Here is a 25,903-nt window from a genome sequence, read left to right as displayed (position 1 = left end):
GCAGTAGCCGCATACAGCGGTGATAACGGCGCGGGCTGCTAATTGCGTTTTTTGCGCTAATGACATTTGAAATGACTTTGCATGGGTCAGCAGGCTGCTAATGAATTATGTTCCTTCTAAGTGTTATTTTATTGACCCTATTTCTAAGTTGTGCTGAAAGGCTATTTTCACTGCTTAGACATTGAGCACAATGTTTGCAGAGATTTTATTTGGTGTCCCTCATCAGCCGTGTCAGGGATCAGCAACCTCCGCCACTCCAGCTGTTCTGAAACTACAACTCCCAGAGTCCTCCTTTCACTTCTCTGGAAGTGACAAGAACAGCCAAGAAAGTGTGCATGCTAGGAGTTATAGTTTCAGAGCAGCTGGAGTGCTGAAGGTTGCTGATCCCTGACTTATGTAAAGTCCTGGTGCCTTTCCCTTTATTTACTAACCATGACTTATCTACATATGTTTAATTTATTGTACATGTGGCTGAACACATTAGGAGGAACTCCCATAAAACCCCTTGAGGGAGATTTATTATCTTCCAGTGCCACTTTTCTGGTGTAAAACACCACTTCTCACAAATTTTGTCACAAGTGGCGTTTTTACACCACCCCTGCCGCTTTCCAAAAAGGGAGTGTGACAAGTGAGAGAGGGGTGGGGCCTGCCGGCCCATCACACTTATTTTCATTTGCGCCTGGAGCAAATGAAGACAGGAATCCATGGCAGCTCTGAGCTTCCGTACATTTAATTTCAGAATTCAGACTGCTGGAGGATGTGACAAATTTATGACGAAGCGTACGCCTCGTCACAAATTAGGAGCATCCCCCGGCAGTACAGGAGATTTCAAAAACCGGTGTAAAACATTGCTAAATATCTCCTTTTGTGTTTTTTATGGCTACTTTTAGCATGGTTTTGAAAGTTGGCTCCTTTTCCTTAGCGTACCTGTATTTTCAAAAAAGTTTGCATAATGGCTATGCTTCTTTGTACTATCATAAATGTGAAGGAACTTATTTTTTGGGCTTCCCTAAAGCCTTTTTCAGCCATATTATTCCCTGTTTCAGCTGCGCAGCTAGATGCATTTCACTGATAAGCAGGGGGCGTATCCCTTCGGTGAAATCTGCCAGCATTGTACTGCTGTGATGTCCTTTACCTTACTTCCCACTATGTTTGTTTTCAGCTCCAGAGCTCACAGAACAGATAAGGAGGTGGAAATCAGACACACAGGAGCTTCTGTGCTCTTCAGAAGCAGTGTAGAAACAGTGCTTTTACCAGACTCAGGATCTCAGCTAGCTCTCTCTCTCTCTCTCTCTATAGCGCTAGCTCTGTCTCTTTTACTAGGGAAAGATCTTGCCTGACAACAGGCAGTGAACTGCAAATTAGGTGGAAGTGAGACCCCAAGTGGCCATACAGCTTCTTTACAGGTGGATGTAGGCAGGTTTTTTTTTAAATAAGGTCATTTGTAAATTTTCTACTTACACCATTCTCTAATAAATATTTTGCTAATGTGTGAAAGTACAGTGACTCTTTATTGTTTCACTTTTTTTTTTTTTTTATCAAATCACAGTGATTCTTTAAAATGGTTGTCTCAACTGGACAACCTCATCATAAGATGAAACTGTCCAAGCTACCAGCTGATCGCTTCTCTAATCTCCACTTATAAATTGTTAGGGTTAGTGGGGAAAGCTACATGCAGCTGCTCATTTTCACTGTTACGAATTGTTACGCCATGTCTCTTTGCAGTGGCTTACTGCTCTGGCTCATAGAAGAAGCCGATCTTTCGAAAGATGTCCATATGTCCTAAATGAGTGCATGGAAAGGGATGTCCCAATTGACAATCATTTAAAGTTTTATGGTTCCTTATTTCCTTGGACATCTGCTATTGGGGAAAAGTCAGAACTCCCCGACAAACATTAGAGGGTCTGCCGTTCTCACCAAAAACTGTAGGTTCTGCTGAAATTCATCTAAAATGTATGGCCACCTTTAGTTTATTCCAAGACTCACCTTCATCAAGTTTGACCTAGTAAAAAGGAGATGCTAAAATCTTAACCCTGAGTTAAGACCTGGTTCATATGAAAGTGTGAAGCCTAATACGGCACTTTCCAATTACCTAATAGCGAAAACAGATCATGGGATTATAGATTATACTGAACCCCATTCACCCAACTTGAACCTACTAATTATAAAATAAAAAACACACATGGACACGCCATATAATGGATAAATTTAGGCCATGGCCAACTTTATTAAAGAACAGCTCAATATTATATACCATATACATTCAATTAATAATAACCACTGATTAGGCCAGCCATAAGCTCGGCCTAAATACCTGAATCAACTCGTCCGCTCGCCACTTATTGGTGAGCGACCTTACCCCTTCTTCTAATAAAGTGACCGTGACAAAAACAACAAATAAGGGGAGGGCGGGCGGGGCAGCTGAATCCTAACACACAGCTTGTCAGACAGCCTAATACCGGCCACCTCGTATTATATACTAAATCTACCCCACCACCCCTAACCTATCCTCCAATGCCCTACTTGTTGCTGGGAACCCAAAACTTCCTAGCCTCAGCAACCATTCCCCTATAGGATATCTTCACTAGCCAATCACCTGTATTCTTCCCCCTACCCAGCAAACATGCTAAATTTAGCCAACTTGGTCACTGAGTTTTGGCGGGAAACATTTTCTTGGTGGGAAAATTCTCGCCAAAAATGATCTACACTAACTATGGAGATCATCATAATCCCATGAAGATCCCTCCAAATGGGATTTTCGGGAACCTAACATTTTGACTTCTACCAGGACCTTATAGTGAAGGTGACTAAATATGTGTTCTATATGCTTAGGCTACTTTCACATTAGCGTTTTTCTTTTCCACCATAGAGTTCTGTCACAGGGGCTCTATACCGGAAAAGAACTGATCAGGCATATCCCCATGCATTCTGAATGGAGAGTAATCCGTTCAGGATGTCTTCAGTTCAGTCATTTTGACTGATCAGGCAAAAGAGAAAACCGTAGCATTCTACGGTTTTATCTCCGGCGAAAAAAAAACTGAAGACTTGCCTGAATGCCTTTTTTTCATAGGAATGTATTGACCTTTAAAAATGAGAAAAAAATAAATACCGGATCCATTTTGCCTGATGACACCGGAAAAACTGATCCGGTATTGCAATGTATTTTTCAGACTGATCAGGATCCTGATCAGTCTGAAATATGCATGATCAGTCAGAAAAAATGACATGCGTTTGCATACAGTTTGCCTGATCAGGCAGGCAGTTCAGGCAACGGAACTGCCTGCCGGAATCAAACAACGCAAGTGTAAAAATACCCTTATTTTCAGTTTTGTTGATCTAAGGCTACTTTCACACTTGCGTTTTTCTTTTTCAGCATAGAGTTCCGTCACAGGGGCTCTATACCGGAAAAGAACTGATCAGTTTTATCCCCATGCATTCTGAATGGAGAGTAATCCGTTCAGTTTGCATCAGGATGTCTTCAGTTCAGTCGTTTTGACTGATCAGGCAAAAGAGAAAACTGCAGCATGCTACGGTTTTCTCTCCGGCGAAAAAAACTGAAGACTTGCCTGAACGCCGGATCCGGCATTTTTTCCCATAGGAATGAATTAGCGCCGGATCCGGCATTCAGAATACCGGAATGCCGGATCCATCGTTCCGGCATGCGCAGATCGGTAAAAATGTGAAAAAATGTACAAGACGGATCCGTCGGTCCGCATGACAAGCGGAGAGACGGATCCGTCCTTGCAATGCATTTGTGAGACGGATCCGCACCCGGATCCGTCTCACAAATGCTTTCAGTCAGCGGCAGATCGGCGGATCCGGCGGGCAGTTCCGACGACGGAACTGCTCACCGGATCACACTGTCGCAAGTGTGAAAGTAGCCTAAGATGCATAATTCTCCCTACTTGCATCCCTGGCTCCAATCAGTTTTGCCGTGTCTGTACACAACCCACGTTTTTTTAATTAAATCTAAACAGTCACATCACAAACTAAAGGCCATCTCCATGGATTCTTAAAGATTATACAATATGGCTCACATCCTCCTTTTTACAGTGTCATTTTTCAGATTAAGCTGTCATTTGGGTGTAAATGAGGAATAACATTATATGATTTGATATATGTTTTCCCTCTGCAATCAGTAATTTTAATTTTTTTATGCGGCGAGCTGGTTTTATGTCTACAGAGGACATAGATAAACAAGGGATCCTGCTTCCTGACTCTCTGTAGCACATCCTTAAAAGCAACAGCAGTAGTGGTGGACATCATATTTATTTAAATGTAACTACAACAGTTAATTAAAACTGACTAAATCAGTCTCTCTCTATGTGCCTGTCTGCAGCAGCCCCTCCCTTCTCCTTCCTCTTTCTTTCTTTACAGCTTTATGTAATCTAATCCTTCAGTGAGCAGGCAGGCCATCTCCACTGAACACAGATCTGAGCATTGGATTTTATAATGTAGAAGGGGAGCAGGAGAGGAAGCGTCTTTTTTGATAAGATATATGTACTATTCATTTGCAAAAAAAATAAAAATTTAATGACAGTTACACTTAACTCCAAATGTTACTTTGTTTCACAATATTTCTAAATGATTGCAGCTGGCAATGTTAAAGGGAATCTGTCAGCTCCAAATCACCCCCCCCCCCCCAATATAGAGTAAGCAGTGTAGGTGGTGCTGAGGATGATTATGTAATTTTTATATTCATACTCACTTGCATTCCAGTACTGTGTCCCCACAAACCAGCAGTAAACAACATTGAGAGGACTCCTCATTGAGTCCTCTCAAATATGTGCGTGAGCACGGGAGTGTCTGCTCACTGCATTTTACTGCATTACCAGACTCTGCGTCACTAACACTATACGTCGCTAAGGCTGAGTTCACATTTTTTTCCATCATTTTTTTTTGCGAGCCAAAACTAGGTTTGGGTCAAAAACACAGAACAGGTGAATATCTTTCCATTATACCTTATCTCTGAGTAGGCTTCACTACTGGTTTTGGCGCTAAATAACTGACCAATTAATTGACAAATTAATCTAGTTTGGAGGATGTTTTGGAGCTGACAGATATCTGCTTCTCATTTACATCCATTTGAATAGGCATTTTCTTTAACATTTTGACTTTTCTTTTCCATTCCTAAAGGTTTGTAAGAGGCAGAACTATCATGTCAACAGTGTGGGAGGCTGACATCTGACTTCAACGCCGAGATCAACGGGAGATCCATTTTCACTGAAGACTTGGTCAGAGCTTTTAAAGTAATTTCTTATTTTCCACTCTCTTCTCTGCTTTTTCGATTTTCCATATAAAAGTTAATGCACTATACAATCTATTTGCAATTAGGACCTGATGACAGATCTGCTTTAACTATATGGTAGCCATCCACCAGTGAGGAGGCATTCACACACATTATTTACACTCCCATACTTGTGGCCTGTGTTCGCTCAATACAGAAAACAGGCTATAAATATTCCTTGTTCGCTTTGGTAACAGATCACAACGTCAGGGATCAGTGTTTTTTACCCAAAAAACTAGCACTGCGAACTACGTTATTCTCGTTGTATACACTGAAGAGAGACCCAACAGAACAGAAAACAGTGCTAGTGTGAACAGCGCCTTAGCCAGTTGTTTGCCAGAGTATGCTGGAAGTTGTGGTTTTAAGTCAACTAAATAGTTACAGGCCAATGGCCATTAGACTAAACACATGCATATACGATCCACAAGCATTTAAACAGAAAAACATTTAAGATCCACACGTTTCCAGCTAGGTTGGGTACAGCTTGTTTCCTTCTGGTAATGGGAACGTGAAGTCTTAGGCTACTTTCACACTGGCGTTAATATTTTCCAGTATTGAGATCCGTCATAGGGTCTCAATACCGGAAAAAAAGTGTCCGTTTTGTCCCCATTCATTGTCAATGGGGACAAAACGTAACTGAACAGAATGGAATGCTCCAAAATGCATTCTGTTCTCATACCGGAGAGCAAACCGCAGCATGCTGCGGTTTGCTTTCAGTCCTGGGATGCGGAGCAAGACGGATCCATCATGACCCACAATGCAAGTCAATTGGGACGGATCCATTTTCTCTGACACAATAGAAAACGGATCCGTCTTGGCAATGTTAAAGATAATACTACCGGATCAGTTCATAGCGTCTGCAGACGGTTGTATATTAGTAACTGAAGTGTTTTTGCTGAACCTTGCTGGATCCAGTAAAAACGCTAGTGTGAAAGTAGCCTTAATGCCACATGTCTCTTTGACGGCGAGACTTGCTGAGCTGTGTGAATATCTGCGCAAAGGGAATAAAACATATCGTTTGGAAACACTTGAAGAATTCTTTAGGCTTTCTGGATACTGAAGCGTTTAATTACAAAAGTCATTTACTTTGTACACTAAGGACTTAGATAACAAACATTACTTTGTTCTAGACTACCATTAGTGAACTTAAGCTGCCAGCCAAGCACTTTTGTGCTTGTAGATGTACCTTGCTGTTCTTTTCAGTAGGAACATACGTTGATAGTCTTTCAATTGCGTTTTGCTTAAATAGCACAACAGGAATGAAAAAGAACGTGAGCAACAGTAGAAGCAAGGACTGGCAGCTGAAGCTTTACAGTTTTGTCCCCTCTTTGTAAAAGTAAGAAAATGTCGGTAAACTGGAAAAATGTTGGCTCAAACGTATTGTAGAGTAGATCGATAACATGTCACACTCTACAAAATTGTCACTCTGTTTTGTGCAAAGAAAATGGAAATTTTGGGAAACTGTTATTCCCGATACATCTCCAGGTTCAAGTTGAAGTTCAATAGTTCTTTGCCTTCAACTCATTTCATTTATGCCTTGTTCACACAGTCAGGGCCAGATCAATGATTTCCATTAGTGATTTTGAGCCAAAACCAGGTGCGTCTCTAAACGCAGAACAGGTGCAGATCTTTCCCTTATACCTTATGTCTGTGGAGGTCCACTCCTGGTTTTGGCTCACAATCACTGACCAAAGCACTGACGTGTGACTTAGGTTTTATTCAAAACCGAACCTATAACTACAAATGTTCCATGGAGTTCTATGGAGGATCACTACCTACCTGAATGAGATTAGCATTCCACAGAAGACCAGTGTCTTCTGTGGAACTATGAGACACCAGCTCATTTTTGAAAATTTGTAATAGATGAAGTCTACATGCATCAAAGCTTTTAGGGAGGGAATAGTTTACCTTTTTATTTTATGAACACCATTTTTGCTGGGTCTATGCAGCCACTAACCATGAGAAAATATACTGCCTGATTTTGAGTATGTTTTTGTTGTCTAGGATACCCTGAAGATGGAATGGAAATCATTTTGCCCATAATTAACTATTATGCCAAAGTAATATAAAAAAAAAAATGAAAATAAGATGTATTATTTAACAGTCATAACAAAGCTAAAATAAAGCTACCCATGAAATGAATTGAGATATGTAATTAGTTTGCCTTGATACATTTAATGAAAGAAACATAAACCTATTTATTTCAAATTATCTTTTTAATTACATTTTCCATAAGAGCATGGTAAATTTTATTTAGTGTTTGGAAGCACAAATCAAAGTCGTATTTACTGTGATTGACAATAGGGGTTGTCATTAGCATTACTTACAGGAAGCTGGAATTTATTTCTAGCAGTCGTGATAATAATTGTCCAGTGCGCATATTGTTTATCACTGATCTTTATCGATTGTGCCATGATGAAAACCCTCATTACCAGTGGCACATTTGGTAAATAGAAATGTCATCCATTTACATTTGCCATCGGCAGAGCTGGTATGCCCACATCTTCCACTAGAGTAATAGGCTTCCACTAGGCTTTGAGGTGAAGATCCAAATCCCTAAAAATGACTGTTCAGAATACAAGCTGTTCTTCAGTGGTTGGAAAAGTTGTCCATGTTTCCATTTAGTTGCATCTGGCCTGTTATTTTTCACAGAAGTTTTAGAGCATTATACTTAGTATGTCAAGGTAGGGTTACACTGAGACTTTTTATTGCTCCACTGTCTAGGTTCTCAACCAGGAGTCAGTAAGCCAAACTTCCAACTCTGAATCCAGCTCCAACTCCTTCATAAATGGCTCACTCATATTACTTAGTAATAATAAATTTATCTGTAAAGAATAAATCAAGGCAACTGGACGTACGGTAGATTTCTTGAAAACGTTTCACTCGTTCTTCCAACGAGCTTTCTCAATTCTGAGTGACTGTACAAGAATTCTCTGGGAATAAATATGTAACTGAATCAACATCTGGTAATTATACCCAGCATGGGGTCAAAGGTGTTGAATCCATTATCCTAATTGGAGTCAGTAGGTGATAAAGGCCTCATGCACACGACCGTATTTTTTCACGGTCCGCAAAACGGGGTTCCGTTGGTCCGTGATCCGTGACCGTTTTTTCGTCTGTGGGTCTTCCTTGATTTTTGGAGGATCCACGGACATGAAAAAAAAGTCGTTTTGGTGTCCGCCTGGCCGTGCGGAGCCAAACCGATCCGTCCTGAATTACAATGCAAGTCAATGGGGACGGATCCGTTTGACGTTGACACAATATGGTGCAATTTCAAACGGATCCGTCCCCCATTGACTTTCAATGTAAAGTCAGGAGTCCCTATTATACCATCGGATCAAAGTTTTCTCCAATCCGATGGTATATTTTAACTTGAAGCGTCCCCATCACCATGGGAACGCCTCTATGTTAGAATATACAGTCGGATATGAGTTAGATCGTGAAACTCATATCCGACAGTATATTCTAACACAGAGGCGTTCCCATAGTGATGGGGACGCTTCTAGTTAGAATATACTACGAACTGTGTACATGACTGCCCCCTGCTGCCTGGCAGCACCCGATCTCTTACAGGGGGCTGTGATCCGCACAATTAACCCCTCAGGTGCCCCAGTTGACCGCGAAACAGGAGAGTGTCTTACACTACATTTTTCAAACCAGGACCTGGATCTGAATATTTTTGTAATTTTGTATTGCCAGTGAGTTATTCAATAAAATGTATCTGTACAGCGCCACCTGCTGTTTGTTCTTAACCGTACTTTTTGTCCGTCTCACTGAGCTGGTCGAACGCGCTCAGTTTAAATCTTCAACAAACATAGAAGAGGATTCTTTACGGTAGGAGCAGTGAGACTATGGAACTCTCTGCCTGAGGAGGTGGTGATGGTGAGTTCACTAAAAGAGTTCAAGAGCGGCCTGGATGTATTTCTGGAGTGTAATAATATTACAGGCTATAGCTACTAGAGAGGGGTCTTTGATTGGCTTCTACCTCACAGTTTTTTTTTGCCTTCCTCTGGATCAACTTGCAGGATAACAGGCCGAACTGGATGGACAAATGTCTTTTTTCGGCCTTATGTACTATGTTACTAACTGCTACCAGCCATATGTTCTGTTAGAAGCTGTGGCAGTTAGGGTACTTGCACACTAGCGTTATTCTTTTCCGGCATAGAGTTCCGTCAAAAGGGCTCTATGCCGGAAAAGAACTGATCAGGCATATCCCAATGCATTCTGAATGGATAGAAATCAGTTCAGTTTGCATCAGTATGCCTTCCGTTCAGTCACTGTCAGGCGTTTTGGCCGGACATAATACCGCAGCATGCTGCGGTATTATGTCCGTCCAAAATGCCTGATCAGTCGCCGGAATGCCGGATCCGGCATTAATTCCCATTGACTTGCATTAGTGCCGGATCCGGCATTGCAAAACAACTGAAGGACGGATCCGTGCAGACCGGGAAAACTGTGAAAAAGACTGCAAGACGGATCCGTCCATCCGCATGACAAGTGGAGAGACAGATCCATTCTTGCAATGCATTTGTAGACGGATCCGACCTACAAATGCTGTCAGTTGTCACACTGATCGGCGGATCCGGCAGGCAGCTCCGACGACGGAACTGCCTGCCGGATCACACCAACGCTAGTGTTAAAGTACCCTTACAGGTAGAGAATTGCAGCAGAAAGGACATGCCCCTGAGCTGCCAGGCTTAAGATAATCTAGCAGAGCAATTGGAGCAATGAATGGGGAGATCTCTGGATCCATGTGAGGTACAGGGCTGGTTCTAGCTTTGTTAGGGTTCTTTCACACTTGCGTTGTTCTGTTCCGGCATAGAGTACCGTCGTCGGGGCTCTATGCCGGAAGAATCCTGATCAGGATTATCCCCATGCATTCTGAATGGAGAGAAATCCGTTCAGGATGCATCGGGATGCCTTCAGTTCCGGACCGGAACGTTTTTTGGCCGGAGAAAATACCGCAGCATGCTGCGCTTTTTGCTCCGGTCAAAAATCCTGAACACTTGCCGCAAGGCCGGATCCGGAATTAATGCCCATTGAAAGGCATTAATCCAGATCCGGCATTAAGCTAAACGTCTTTTCGGCGCATTACCGGATCCGACGTTTAGCTTTTTCTGAATGGTTACCATGGCTGCCAGGACGCTAAAGTCCTGTTTGCAATGGTAAAGCGTAGTGGGGAGCAGTATACTTACTGTCCGTGCGGCTCCCGGGGCGCTTCAGAGTGACGTCAGGGCGCCCCACGCGCATGGATCACGTCATCCATGCGCATGGGGCGCTCTGACGTCATTCTGGAGCGCCCCGGGTTCCGCACGGCTTGTAAGTATACTGCTCCCCCGCTCCCCGCTCCTACTATGGCAACCAGGACTTTAATAGCGTCCTGGGTGCCATAGTAACACTGAACGCATTTTGAAGACGGATCAGTCTTCAAATGCTTTCAGTTCACTTGCGGTGTTACGGATCCGGCGGGCACTTCCGGCAAATGGAGTACACGACGGATCCGGACAACGCAAGTGTGAAAGAAGCCTTAGAAAGAGATTGTCAAATACTATATGATATCTGATTTAGTTTTTTTTTACATCAATCATGGCATTACTCTTTTATCTATTATACTGTGTACAAAGTGCGGAGTAATTGTATTACATGCTCAAAATCCAGTTCTTCCGGATCTATAATTATAGAAACCAGATGGAAAGGTAAGCATTACCATACCTGCATGTCAGTACCCATTGTGTACACGGCCATGCAGAATTTACTATGCAAAATGCATGGATACATTGAAATGCAAGCTGTAGTTTTACAGCTAAGGGAACATTATTATTATTATTATTATTGCGTTATGCATTTATATAGCACCCACATATTCTACGGCGTTGTACAAAGATGGTCATTACTCACTGTTTTCCTAGGGGCTCACAATCTAAATTTCAAATGATTAGTTTTTGGAGTGTGGGAGGAACATGCAAACTCCATGCAGACATTGCCGCTATATGCACGCGTGTAATGTCAATCGCTTGTACTAGTTGGGAGACCTGCATAAAAACTATGATCCAGTCCCGTTTTTTAAAATGACAGGGACCTGCTTGCCACATTGAGAATATTTGTTCTCGCAAATTTGTATGAATCCTAGAGAAATATTACTGAGAGGCTCAGAAAAAAAAGTCCTTCTAGTAATTATCAGGATGCCTGTCTGATTAAGACTTAAATCTTTACATATAAACCAGGCATAAGACAAAAACAATTAACAGTCCTTTAGTAAATCTTAGCGTCAGCTGTTCCACGTATAATCTGAAATAAGCATCCTTTAACTCTCCTTTGTGTGCCGTGTCAGTGCTGCCGTACCATCTGTCACACACAGAGACCCACATCTGGGCGGAAAAAATATCAATTGTTGCCTAATAGGATGGAAGATGCTTAGCTTTAGAAATGCAGATGAAATCATCTTGAATAATCGCTATAAAAAAAGGATGCTTGTAAAGAATTTCCCCGACTTTGTTTAATTTCCATTCACAGTATCTTCATTTACATACTGTATATTCACCTTTTCGTATGATGTGAAGAGCTAGACCGCAACTGGTGGATTGGCCTTGGCCTGTGACAGTCTCTTACATAGATATACATTGTGAGTTATAACTATAATTAGAGGTCTATATAATTAGGTTTATATGATATTCCTTTAGAGTGAGAAAAGGAAGCAAATTTCTCATATAAAAATCATGTGCAAGGGTCCATTCACACGACGTGTCCATTTTGCAAACAGCAAAACACGGATATGAAGCCCTTCCATGTGCTTCTTGGGTCTGTGCGGCAGCGCCGCAAAAGATAAGCCATGTCCTATTCTTTGGCCGCATCTTGCGGATTGCAAACCCATTGAAGTCAATAGATCTGCACCATGATGCAGCGTGCACACGGCTGGTATCTCTGTTTTTTGGATCAGCGGTTTGCTGTCTGCAAAACGGACACAGACGTGTGAATGGACCCTAAGGGTGCGGCCACACTATAGCGGATTCTGTTGTGGAGATGCAGCAGGTTTGCTACATATTTCACCCTTTGCATTACAAAGGGTGAAATCCAAGGCAGAAATCCACAACCACAAAGGCACAGTGAAATCCAAGGCAGAAATCCACAACCACAAAGGCACAGTGAAATCCAAGGCAGAAATCCACAACCACAAAGGCACACATAACTTGGCTGGCAGATTTAAGGTCAATACCGCGTGAAAATGTCTTCAGCCTGTGGATGAGATTTATGAAAATCTCATCCACTTTACTACCCTTGTAGATGCTGTGGATTTTCTTCTCACAAAGCTACTGTAATTTTCCTAGAGGTACGGCCACGCAAGGAGTATTTTCTGCAATGGAATTTCTACAAGAGATTTTCCAAGGAGAACGAATTTTCCAAGGATTTTGTTGTGGATTTGCTGTACATTCCATTTGTAAAGGGTGAAATCTGCAGTGGAAATCAGTTGTATAAACTGGCATGCTGTGGATTTGAAATCTGTATCGCAGGTCTATTTACACTGCAGATGTTTTTGTATTACTTTGCTGTATTGGTGAAATTTCCCAGTGGGCCGATGCCCAGATGGCCGCCTATGCCTTCTTTTTGGCCACCAGTCGGGTACATAAAGATCTGATACTCTCAGCATTAATTAATGTAGGGGCATCAGGCACTTATGCACCTGGCCAGCGGCCGCCCTCCTGAATTCAACCGTGTTGCCATCCTCAGGAGGATGATATAGTTTCATACTGAGGCGTGGGAGGCAGCATTTTGTTCTGCTGGGGCAGTATCATGTTCTCCACTATGTTATTGATGGCCCCGTCTACTTCTGCTGCTTTGCCTTCTGTCAATTTGGACCCGCCTCCAACATAGGGCCACTTTTAGTTTATTTTTTATTCCAGGGCCACTTTAAGTTCCCAGTCTGCTCTGCTTTGCTGGTACTTTTAGACACTACAGAAGTGCTATGACAAATCCGCAACAGCAAATCCAGAGTGTACTGTACACATCCCATGTGGAGGTACTCTACCAAACATTGTAGACATCCTGGCCAATTACATTGCGTATGCTGAGAGTTCCAAGGGAACCCTGCTTTGGTCCAGTTTGACAATGGAATTCTGGGAATGTGCCTGGGAGAATCACTTCACTGTCATAATCATGATGATGAAGTACATATAACCCAGAAAGTGAACCCTGTAGTAGAATAGTGCAATCCATTTGGGGATTTCCCTGAATATTTACATTATGCAACACTGTACTTTTTTAATTATTTTGATTTTACAAAATTACATAATGTCATAATGCAATTACAACCCACTTGCACTGGGCAAAGTTTCCATGCCGTGGGTCTCTGCTATTCCTTCTTTGACTCTGTCTCCTCTGTCTGTACTTCAGAAAGTTGCAACAGCCAAAGCTTCTTTCCAGCTGTTATAACTTGACACAGATAAAAGCTGTGTCAGGAAATGCAGAAGAGGGAGGGTGAAGGAGTGCAGAAAGCAGGCTCTGCCTTGTACATCGCAGCTCTTCATTGCTGGAGTGTGACAGCTCTGCAGGCTAGGTAATGATGTGTACTTTGCGTAATTTGTATTAGAGGTATGCACTGCATGTGCTAGGTTACCTTTCAGTTGTGGGTGAGGAACCACCACACAGATTATTTACCCCAGGTGAAGAAATATCTACAGTTCTGGCTTAAGTTATTGCATGGTGATGTTTTTGCAAAAATTGCAAGAAAAGACATTTAAACGGAACATGGCATCATCTCTTTGTACAGAGTATATTATTGATGTGAGTGTATGCCAAATAGAACGAACAAGACATTTTAATATTCAATGAGATTTTTTTTGTAAGCTTTGTTTAGTATAATACAATTGAGCTTTTTATCCTTCAGAAACAAACATCTATCTCATAGAAAGAAATGTGCTGTATATAGAAAAAGCATGTGCTAAAACTGCAAAGCAGCCTGCACAAGCTGTCCTTTACTTATCACTAAGAGACTTAGTTAAAGGGGTTCTACACTTTCACTATTTTATGTTCCATTCACTCTCCCCAGCCATGCCCTGCTACTTACCAATTTACTTGCTGTGCCGATCTTATCTCTGGCCGCCGATTCAGATAGCGGTTATTTGACCTTCCTCATCCAGGAAACATTTCTCGTGCCAGTTATCCTGGCATGCCTCTCTCCGAGACAGTGGATACAAGTGACGTGACAAGCAGGGGGAGGGCCGGACTTCAGCATGAATAGCGCAAGCGCAATTAGGACACTTCTGCGCTTGCGCTGCTGTTTCCCCTACTCTGGTTCCAGAAGCAGGAGTGGGCGGAGTCCACTTTCTCTGAAGCTGTGTGGGAGGAAACAGGAAGAAACGGCCCGGGCTGATTTAGAGAGGGTGTAGTGGCCTAAACGTCACTAACTGGAAAGGTGTAGTGGGCGTTTACAAACTGGCTTGAACTGGAGGCGCACAGAACTATGGGAATTGTTTTGGTCTAAGCTAATCCACTCCCACTACCAGGTACTTCAGGGCTGTAAACAACAGGATTTACTGGGAGCATGAAGTATGAATTGTGGAAGCAAAATTGCTTGACAGTTACAAGGTTATAATCCATAGCAGATTGTATGATCTTTAGATGATGTTTTAAGATTTTTTATGTTCCCACAGAACCCTTTTAAGGAATAAAATGAATCTCATCCACTTTTGTTCAGTATGTTAACATGTGTTTCTCAGAGCTCACAGAAAGGTCATTAGTTCTACAGTAGGCACACCCTTGTGTATTAAGAAAACTGCAAGTAGCTACAGGGCATATTATGTAGGCTTATCTCACTTTTATATCTCAAAAAAATGTCCATTTAATGAAATGTTTGACTAGAGCTGTATATACAGCATGGAAGACGTCTGTAAATTTGCACTTGTGGACACAGATGCTGCCTACTCACTGGCAGTTCTCTATAGGTTAAAGGGGTTGTCCGGGTTCAGAGCTGAACCCAGACATACCCTTATTTTCACCTAGGCAGCCCCCCTGAGGCTAGCATCGGAGCATCTCATGTGTTCGGTGACGTCACTGGCTCTGATGGGCGGGCTTTAGCGCTGCCCTAGCCGTTTTACTGGCTAGGGCAGCTCTAAATCCCGCACATCAGTGGGGTTTCTGGCAGCCCCATGGAGAGCCCCGGTACGTCACCGGATCTCCAAAAAATGCCTTTGCTCTGCGCGATTTAGCGCAGGGCAAAGGAGGGCATCGGAGCATTAACTGCTCCAATGCTCATGTCAGGGGGGCTGCCGGAGTGAAAATGGAGGTATGTCGGGGTTCAGCTCTGATTTTCATCTTTTCATTTTCATTATTTACATTTTTTATTTTTCCAATCACATAGCCTTAATAAGGCTTTGTGTTTTGTGGAACAAGATGTAATTTCTGTTGGCACCATTTAATATTCTAAATGGGGTGAAATTGGAAAAAAACAACAACACAATCTTCTGCAGCAGTTAGTACATAGTCCTGAACGTAAGAATGATGAGAGGAAAAGAGTGGATAAATTTACTTGGTGTGGATTCTGTCTCCCTTGCAAAAATAGGAGCAGGAATGATAGATTGCGGACAACGCAGGTGATATGTGCCAGTAGAAGTGAACGAGTGTTTAAGGTAAAGGCGAGCATCACATGCGAAAGTATAGGGGTGATCTACGTACTGAAGTGCCCTTGCGGCCTCCAGTACGTAGGGAAAACCACTAGGAAACTTAAGACTCGGGTCCAAGAGCATGTACGCAATATACAGAAAGGACTAGAAATGCATGGTGTTCCCATTTATTTTGCGAGATGCCATCAGAAGAACCCTAAGGGAATGCGTTTTATGGGTGTGGAATTAGTTAAAACTCATTGGCGAGGGGGCGATTATGTAACAAAAATTAATAAGAGGGAGGTGGAGTGGATATATAATCTAGGGACACTACAACCTAATGAACTAAATATTGAGTGCGATTTGAAACCATGCTTAATTTAGTTCTATACGTTACATACCGGCAGTGCTATTGAGGTAGGACCTGCGGTTGTAAGGGGTGGTACCAAGCAGTGATTGGTTGGATTCTGTCAGATGACCTGGATCACGTGTGTTATCATGTGACCGGTTACCTTTGTGAATGATACCAGCGTATTGCTTTTATAGCTAATATTATGTACAAGAGTGTGGGGTAAAAATAGATTAGTGAGGATGTTTAATTTCTTTGTTTATATTGATTTGTGGTTCTAATTGTGTATGATTAAATAATGTGGATAAGAGGTGGGACTATGAGGAGTTTATAAGGTTGGTCATTTGGAGTGCAGGTGTTCTCTCCTGAAGAAGAGTGTAAGAGAAACCCGGGTCGGGCGATACCTGTGATTGTGCACCTTTGTGATTTTATACATACATTTTAATCAAGTTTCTGCTTGTGAGTATAATAAAACATTTTTAATGTACGGAGGAAGTCAGTGCTTCACTGTGGTTGCGATTCCTTGATTACCTACAGGAAGGTTGGGTAGAGGAGAGATACCTATCTGTGGAGCTTAATGGTCCGTTTCCATGCCAGATATTTGCTTTGTACCGAAAAAAGAAGAGGCTCAGAGGAGTGAGCAGCAGCGTGGTCTTCTTATACAACGGGAAAAACACAACTGCACCTTTGTTTTCCAGGCATTATGTTTGTGCCGTTCGACTGTGCAGTAAAAAGTGACACATTTAGGCACATTTATTGTGACCTCCCACTGCCCTATAGGTTTACTATCATTAACTCTATAAGCTGGCATAAATAATAGTTCAAATGTCTGCCAGTTCAAAGCTTCCAGACCGTTACACCGATTATATGTTCTTAATCTGTAAATTAATGACAGGTGACAAGTTAAAGTGATTCACATAATTGTCTTTTTTCTCTGTATCAGTTAGGCTACTTTCACACTTGCGGCAGAGAGATCCGGCAAGCAGTTCCGTCGCCGGAACTGCCTCCCGGATCAGGCAAAATGTATGCTAACTGATGGCATTAGTAAGACTGATCAGGATCCTGATCAGTCTTAAAAATGCCTGATCAGTCGAAAAAATGCATTGAAATGCCGGATCCGTCTTTCCGGTGTCATCCGGCAAAAACGGATCCGGCATTTATTTTTTTCACCTTTTTTTCAGTCTGCGCATGCGCATACCGGAAGGACGGATCCGGCATTCCGGTATTCTGAATGCCGGATCCGGCACTAATACATTCCTATGGGAAAAAATGCCTGATCCGCCATTCAGGCAAGTCTTCAGTTTTTTTTAGCCGGAGATAAAACCGTAGCATGCTACGGTTTTCTCTTTTGCCTGATCAGTCAAAACGACTGAACTGAAGACATCCTGATGCAAACTGAACGGATTACTCTCCATTCATAATGCATGGGGACATACCTGATCAGTTCTTTTCCGGTATAGAGCCCCTGTGACGGAACTCTATGCCGGAAAAGAACAACGCAAGTGTGAAAGTAGCCTAAGGTGTGTATCATAGTAAGAAAGACATGGACTTTTCCACATAATATTTCGGATTACATGTTAGATAGTATGATCTACCTTTCTTGTTGGTTCATTGCTGTGATATTTATCATGCCCTTGTCATGCACTAACTTCATAACGTCTATTGTGGTAGAACTGACAAAAATGTTGATCTTCAAGTATCACTGCATTCTTGAGTAGACATGCTGCTGGTCTTCTGCTGTACTCACCTCTTTGTTCATAATATTTCCAAATATTATTATTGCACTTGTATGTGACGGTACAAATTACACATTGTAGACTACAGAGTAGATTTATTCAGAGTCACTGTAAGGGGACAATCTGTGTCAATGAGAGACAGAGCAGTACAAGTGCAGCTCACTCCCATACCCAAGAGGCCGGGGCTTTATATAACAGAATAAGTGCATCATTGATATCGCCATCACTCAATGTGTGTTCATCATAGCATCTGCTTCCTACAGTCCAGCATTTAGCTTGTTCACTGCTGATCAGACCTCTTGTCCTGAACAATACTTTCAAAGACTTAAAGTTTAACTGTTAAATATTGTTGTAATATATTGTATTTTTCGCTTTTTAAGACACACCTAGGTTTTAGAGGATAAAAATCAGAAAATAAAATATTTCAGACCTCAGATCAGACCCGCAATCTTCATCAGACCTCATATCAGACCCTCCCAAGCTTTATCAGACCCTCCAATCAGACTCTCAAACTTTATCAGACCTTAGTTTAGACCCCTCCAATCTTTATCAGACTTTAGATCACACCCCTCAATCAGACCCCCAATCTGTATCAGACCTCAGATCAGACCTCCCAATCTCTGTAAAACCTTAGATCAAACCAGCAAATCTGTATGAGACCTCAGATCTGACCCCCAATCTTCATCAGACCTCAGATCAGACCCCCCAAAGCTTTATCAAACCCTCCAATCAGACTCTCAAACTTTATCAGACTTAAGATGAGACCCCTCCAATCTGTATCAGACTTTAGATCACACCCCTCAATGAAACCCCCAATCTGTATCAGACCTCAGATTAGACCTCCCAATCTGTATCAAACCTCAGATCAGACTAGCAAATCTGTATGAGACCTCAGATCAGACCCCCAATCCTCATCAGACCGCAGATCAGACTTAAAATAAATAAATGAAATTACCTCTTCTACTCTGGCTGGCACAGTATTACTGCACTCTCCTCTCCGTGGTCTTCTTCTGGGCCCCGCGCTGCACTGTGACCTGACATCGTGCAGCATCAGGTCATAGTGCACATCTACCTGCACTGGTATTAGTATTCGCTTTATAAGATGCACTGCCCCCCCCCCCCCCACACACACACACACTTTTGGGGGTAAAATAGTGCGTCTTATAAAGCAAAAAATACGGTACTTTATTAGGGAAAGATGTTTCTTTGGCTAGAAAACAGGATATAAAAAGCCTTTTTAGCAAAGGTCTAACTGAGTGTTACTAAGGGGAGTTAGTCTTCAGTTCTGTTGAGTTCTGAAGACCCCCCGTTTGTAACATACAGAGGCTTCCAGGCTGCCTCTTTTCACTAATCCATGTACATGTGCCATAACTATCACTGCTCATCACCCAGGCATCTTCAGCACAATGAAGATAGATTATCCTTAGCAACACTCAGTTAGAGCTTTGCTAAGAAGACTGTTTATACCTTGTTTTCTAGTACAAAGCAAGATATTTCCCTAATAAAGTACATTACAAAGATGTCTAACATCCATGTCTTACACAATGTTAAAAAATAAACTGAAATTACAGTTACACTTTAATATAATGTTAATTCTCTTGTGAAAAAAATTGATATCTAATTTTAAAATGTATCATTTTAATTTAATTTCAAACAACAGCAAATTGCATTCATTAGCCTCTGTTCCTTTATGACTAAGTTTATTAGAAAACCTCTAATAGAAAGGAGATGTCACCTTCTAGACCCCACAGAAAAAATTACAATAGCCAAAAATACCACATCTCATCTCTCCAGCACTAGTACTGGCTGGCATCATCATAGGAGAGTGGAAGTTTTGGTAGCATCGGTCAGCAGTACTGCAAGGCAAAGGTGTTTGTCACCAACTTGTTTCACCTGTTGAGTAGTTGTCCATTTACCACCTGCTTCTTGCTTCACTTGTTGAATGGAACCTGTTGTATTCAATATGGAGTATTATTTTTTTTATTTATTTTTTTCAATATGGAGTATTATTAAATTTGAAATGTTTTCCCTTATCACATGTTTTGACAGATGTTTGTCTATATTATAGGGCGAAAATCAGGAAGAAACTTCCATAGGTTCACTCATTCTTTATACATCTTTAAAAGAGTTTTCTGAGACTTAAATACTGTTGACCTCTCCTCTGGATAGGTCATCAATATCTGATCAGTGGGGTCCGACACCCAGGACATCCACCAATCTGCTGTTTGAGAAGGAAATGGTGCTCCCAGTAGCGCCGCAACCTTCTCTCAGCTTTCCCTAGGCCAAGTGACGACCTGGGTGCAGCTCAGCCCCAAAGAAGTGAATCGGGCTGAGATACCAAACACGACCGCTATACAATGTATTAGTATTTAAAAGAGTTTTCCCCAAAATTTTTAATAATGACCTATCCTCTGGATAGTCCGAACATAGACGACGGTAGCATGTCCTTTAAGGATTTCTTTAATATTCAAATCGAGTCCATAAAAATTTACATAGACTATAGCATAGTCTTTCTCAATAAATTCTTGAAGGACATGCTGCCGTCAACTATGTTTGGATTATCTAAGGAGCAACCGTAGAGGATCGGTGGTTGCTGACTAGCTGGCCATTCCAAAGGAGGTCTGGAAGGTATACTAGTGCTGCTTTCACACAGCTTTTTCTACTATCCTCTGGATAGGTCATCAGTATCTGATCAGTGGGGGTCACAGCGCCGGACATTGTATAGCTATGGGGGCTATGCTTGGTATTGCAGCTTAGCCCCATTCAATGGGGCTGAGCTGCTCCTAGGCCACGTGATCGTCACTGGCCTCGACGCTCACAGGAGTGCTGCTGCATTCTCAAACAGCTGATCGGCGGTTGTCCCAGGTGTCAGACCCCCACCGATCATATACTGATGACCTATCCAAAGGATAGGTCATCAGTAAGAAAAAATCGCAGAAAACCCCTTTGGCTGCAATATTTTATTTTATGCATCTGTAGAAGTACAGTCGATATGGTATATCAAGAAGATACATGTGAGGTTTTTTGCTGGGTTTTCTGCCCTACTAATATGAAATTTACCTAGGTATAGGACAATTATCTATACTAATTAATTTCCCTGAAGACATTCATTGGAAGGTAGGCATTCGTTTCCATTAGCTGGGCAGCATTACTTGCAGTTCCCAGTAGAAATAATCGTTTGCATTTGCAGTGTTCATTTTCTGCGGATTTAACAAGAATATTCATCAAATGTTATGCCATATGCAGTGATTTACATAGGATTATATACTGGTCAGAGAGATGATTAGTATAGACTGTGAATGTTCATGACGTTCTATGAATGGTTAGGTGACAGTCGTTGATGGTCCTTCATTCTTCTGTATTTGGTTTTCATTTGTGTCCTAATTGGGATGACACTAATAAAATGAAAGAGAGACGCTGATTTCTCTCGAGGCCTTCAGTGTCATAAAACATAGACGTGGCTTCATAGCCCCTTTGGGTTCATGAATAGTATACTGGAACGCTACGACTTGAAATGTCTGTCGTAAAATACTCCACTATCTCCGTCAAGATTTCGAACAGAAGCACATTGTAGTCTTTATTACTGAGATAATTGTGCTCAATACTTCATGGCTGAATGTTCCTTTTGGTGACTCTTTACAACATCCGTGGCATCACTGCAAAGTCTGAACATTTTAAGCCATTGCCTCAAGTATTTTAGCAAACAGGATGCACTTCTGTCTGGGTCAAAATTAATCTTAGGTCAGAAAATGGGAAGTAAATAACCTCTTCTTCGCCACATTAATTTTCTAAGAAAACATTAATATTTATTGAATACATTTTCTTTATTGTGTTTGTAAAAGGACACTACCATTAGACGGTTTTAATCACATATTAACTGCCCATATGTGAATATTCTATGTATTTTTAAAAAAATATAGTTGATGGTTTTCTGGATAAATTTTTTTAAAGTAACTCCATGTATGTACTTCCTCCTTTGTTCAGACTTTTAGCATAGCAAACAGTCTTTCTTAGACGGTTCACTGTGACCAGAGAGGGAAGAGGGTCAGTGACTCAGCTAGAGTATCATAGGTTACACTGATAAGTACAGTGCTCATCTTTACGTTGGCCTATGAAGAGAACAATAGAGCTGTCATATGGCTATCCCAATTCTACTAATGTACTATTGTACTAACAGATAACATCTTTGCCTAACAGTAGCAGTACAATAACAATGCAATCCCTATCCTTACAGGAGTTTTATCTCTCTATGCTGACTGCTAAAGGACAGTGGGGGAGATTTATCAAACTGGTGTAAAGTAGAACTGGCTTAGTTGCCCATAGCAACCAATCAGAATCCACCTTTCATTTTCCAAAGGAGCTATGAAAAATGAAAGGTGGAATCTGATTGGTTGCTATGGTCAACTAAGCCAGTTCTACTTTACAGCATGTTGACAAATCTCCCCCAGTATGTCATATTTAGTTTCCAATGGCCTAGTAATGCTGAGATGAAAAATAGCAAAAAAAATTCTATGATTATTGAGTTTAAACAAAAATTCCCCATTTTTGATGGAAGAGTCCTTTTAAAGTTTATCTCCAGCTACACCTGACAGCCTAGGGGCCTACTCTTTTTGTAAGCCAGACTCATCAGAGTCAAGGAAGCTGAGGTTTGTGGTGTTGGTGGGCAGGATCCTCCCCATTAGTTGTCCCTTTACCTAATCCTAAGCACCTTTACTCCATGTCCAGGCAAGCACAGTAACAGCTACGGCCACTCTTCAGTGTGGGATGACCCTGTCAAGCAGCACCATAGACCTTAAAGTACCTCAAAGCTGTAGTCACCAAGAGAAATTATTGTAACAAATAGCCAGCTCATCTTTTTTGCATTTCACACTACGGATCCAATGGCGTGTTCAAGCGCTCAAAACTGAAGAAAAAAAAAAGTGTTGAATCCAGCATGCAATAAATTCTTTATAATTTATTTCCACATAATAAAATCCACATACAATAGCGCTCCTGTTAACACTCCAGAGCCGACGTGTTTCAACCGCAGTGTACTTGCATGCCAGAGCTTAAATTGTGTTGCATCAGTTTTCCTTAGTTTTATTCATTGGTGGTAACAAAACTAATGTGAAATCCTGCAGTAAACCTCATTAAAGTCACTTCTGCTTCATGTCCTGGCTTTTGGACTTTGAGAACACCAGTCTCACGTTTTTCTGCAACCAGATAGCCCTGTAGTGACTCAATTACAGGTAGGATCAAACTAGAGAGCCCTGTTACCATAATGGTCCCCAAGGGTCCAGGATAAAAAAAAATCATTTGACTATCTTTGGAGCCAATAGGGTTATTTCTTTGAATCAAAACCTATTAATGATATAGCGGTTCGGCCTCGAGAATAATTTCCTCTGGTGGGCCCAAGGAGCACCACACATAGCACCGATGCAGTGCTCTTCTGTGGGCATCTTTATCGATGTCTATCAACATAACAATAGAGCTGTCATACTGTTATCCCAGTTCTACACCTTCCATTATAATGAGGATTAGCTTGCAGGTAACATCTTCCCCTCACAGCAGCAGCAAACTGATAATGGATTGCATATAGGAGGTCTTATCATTTGTGCTGACTGCTACAGAAGGACAGTATGTGTTAACTCTCAATGGCATAGTATTGCCGAAACGAAAAAGAAACACAGCCAAAAGTAAAAAAAAAAATGCTTTCTATGAATATTAGTTAAAAAAAATATCCCTTCAAATTTCCCTGCTGAAGACCGATCCATCATGATAACACTATCCATAATATCATTTCTAATGTTTATGTGTCACATTAAGTAATATTGGGTGACAGCTCATCTCCATAAAGCATGTAGATTCTATCTCTGTAGTCTTGTAATGTGATTTCAATGAAAAGATACAGTAGCTTAATGGAAGGTTAGAAAATCCGAGTTTCCTTTCCTCCCATTTCTGATCTCAAGCATACTTCAGATGTAAATGCACGTTCCTGCTGCCCTTTGGGTCTGAAGCATTGAATGTTGGATTGTAGGAAATCAAGCATTTACGTCGTTTACCCAAGTGTAAAGCGAGCTCCTCCTCATCCAGATGTGGCTGCAGAAGTCTTAGTGCTTTCAATCCCATCTCAGATGTCCACAGAGGCCTGATGCAGCAGCGGTCTCCTTCACCCCCAGCAGGGCGGCATCTATGAATACGATTAACCCTTTCTGCTGTGAAATGGAATTTCCGCCTGCATGCTTTTGATAATAAACAAGCTAAACATAATGTCCATATGTTCCTGTCTTACAAACACGTCTCGAGACATTCAAATATTTTTGTGTTTGTTTCCACGCGTATTGTTACAGATTGTATTTTCAGCAGTCGGTGTCTCTTGTATTTAGGTTGTTTTGATCTCAGATTGTTCAGCGCGATATCATTAAACCGTCAATTGCATGGCATGTATAGTTTTATACTGTGCACACCATTTCCCTTTGTACTGGAGCTGCATATCCAAAGATGCCCATATGCATTAGCTATAGCTCATGTGATGTGTGTCAGGATCACCAGACTGTACCACAATGGTAGTATCAACATGTCTGATCTCTTCTTTCTGTGGAAGATAAGCCATTGTTGAAGGTAGCGTCTCATTCCCTTCTCCCCATGAAAAAAACACATGTACACTTGTCCAAGCTGAGAGTGCATGTCTTTGGTGAGTTGGGAGAAATAACTGATGGTTATCTATAGTGTATAGACAGGTTAGAGTTAACAGCTTATGCACATTGACAATATAGAGTCACTTTAGGTTTGGAGAGGAGATGTCACCCAGCGTGACCAGGGGCGGACTGGGAACCAAAAGTGGCCCTGGAAAAAACCATAAAAGTGGCCCCATGTTGCAGACTGGTCCAAATTGACAAGGCAACATAATTAGGCAAAGCCAATATATAAAGGCAGGGACAACAGAAGTCGTCAGGGCCAGCAATCCCATAGGGCAGAGCAATATCCCACCCCAGCTGAACCAAATACCACAATGCACCACAAAATACTGCCACCTGCTCCGCAGTTTTCAACTGTATAGCTGTCCTGAGGACGTTGATACAGTCAAATTTAGAAGGGCACCTGTGGCTGCTGGCCGGGTGCGTAGGAGAGAATCAGATCATTATGTACCCGGTTGACGGCCATGAGGGTCTACGGCCAATCTGCCCCTGAGCGTGACCATAACAGTATAGAGATACATTATGGGGTACTGCAGGGCACCAGATCCTCATTTGGAGCACCCATTTAGCGTGTACGCTGCATGTAAATTAATGTGTCTCAAGATCTGATTTGCCAGGAGGCACCACATGTTGGTGACTTTTCTCATCAATTTACACATAGACTGTGCTTTAAATTACTAGTCCAAATGAGACCTTGAGGCACACTTCAGCCGGTGCATTAGCTTTCTAATAGTTGCTCTTACATAAAGAGGTCTGTCTTGGTGTTAGATTTCCTTTAATGTTCCTTTCATAGTTTGATTTTATAGTATCATCTCCAAGGCAATACATGTTTGTCACTGAAGATGCTTTGATATCAAAGCTAAGTGACTCATAGTGGATTGCTGTTAATAGAGTATTGAGTGACTCAAACAAAGTCAGAACAAGATAAGAGGAAAATGATATTTAATTTATATTCTAAAAGTGTCAAAATAGATACGGTAGGACTCATTCACGGTTTAGTCACCCGCTTGTTTTGCTTTTAAGATGTAGTTAGGGATATGAGCTAGACTACATATAAAACCTATATTTACTTTATACATATCTGCAGAACTCCCCCTCCTTCATATCTGTATTTATAGATTGCATGACCAGATCACGTTCTTGTTTTAGAATGACCGCAGTGAAGCTGAATGTCATTTTCATCTTTCAGGAGCTCATAATGAAGGAAAGTGACGGTTGTCATCCTGGTGCCTAGCGCTCCCATGAGCAGCAGAGATTGG

The 25,903-nt window shown here is 41.7% G+C and overlaps 1 protein-coding gene across 4 annotated transcripts in view; it reads left to right on the top strand.

Annotated features, from left to right (window-relative positions):
• FYN (FYN proto-oncogene, Src family tyrosine kinase) overlaps nt 1-25,903 on the top strand; it is a 182,424-nt gene that overhangs the window by 60,039 nt on the left and 96,482 nt on the right. For 3 of the 4 annotated variants that reach the window (XM_040428890.1, XM_040428889.1, XM_040428887.1), the window contains exon 2: nt 5,137-5,249. The gene's annotated coding sequence lies outside the window, so the exon portion shown is untranslated. The remainder of the gene's footprint in view (nt 1-5,136; nt 5,250-25,903) is intronic. The other variant, XM_040428888.1, reaches the window with a different exon arrangement.

Source organism: Bufo bufo, chromosome 4 (genome assembly GCF_905171765.1).
Source record: "Bufo bufo chromosome 4, aBufBuf1.1, whole genome shotgun sequence".
In the NCBI taxonomy this organism is placed as follows: Eukaryota; Metazoa; Chordata; class Amphibia; order Anura; family Bufonidae; genus Bufo; species Bufo bufo.
Note: the sequence above shows the minus strand (reverse complement) of the source record. Positions and strands in the feature narration are given on the sequence as shown.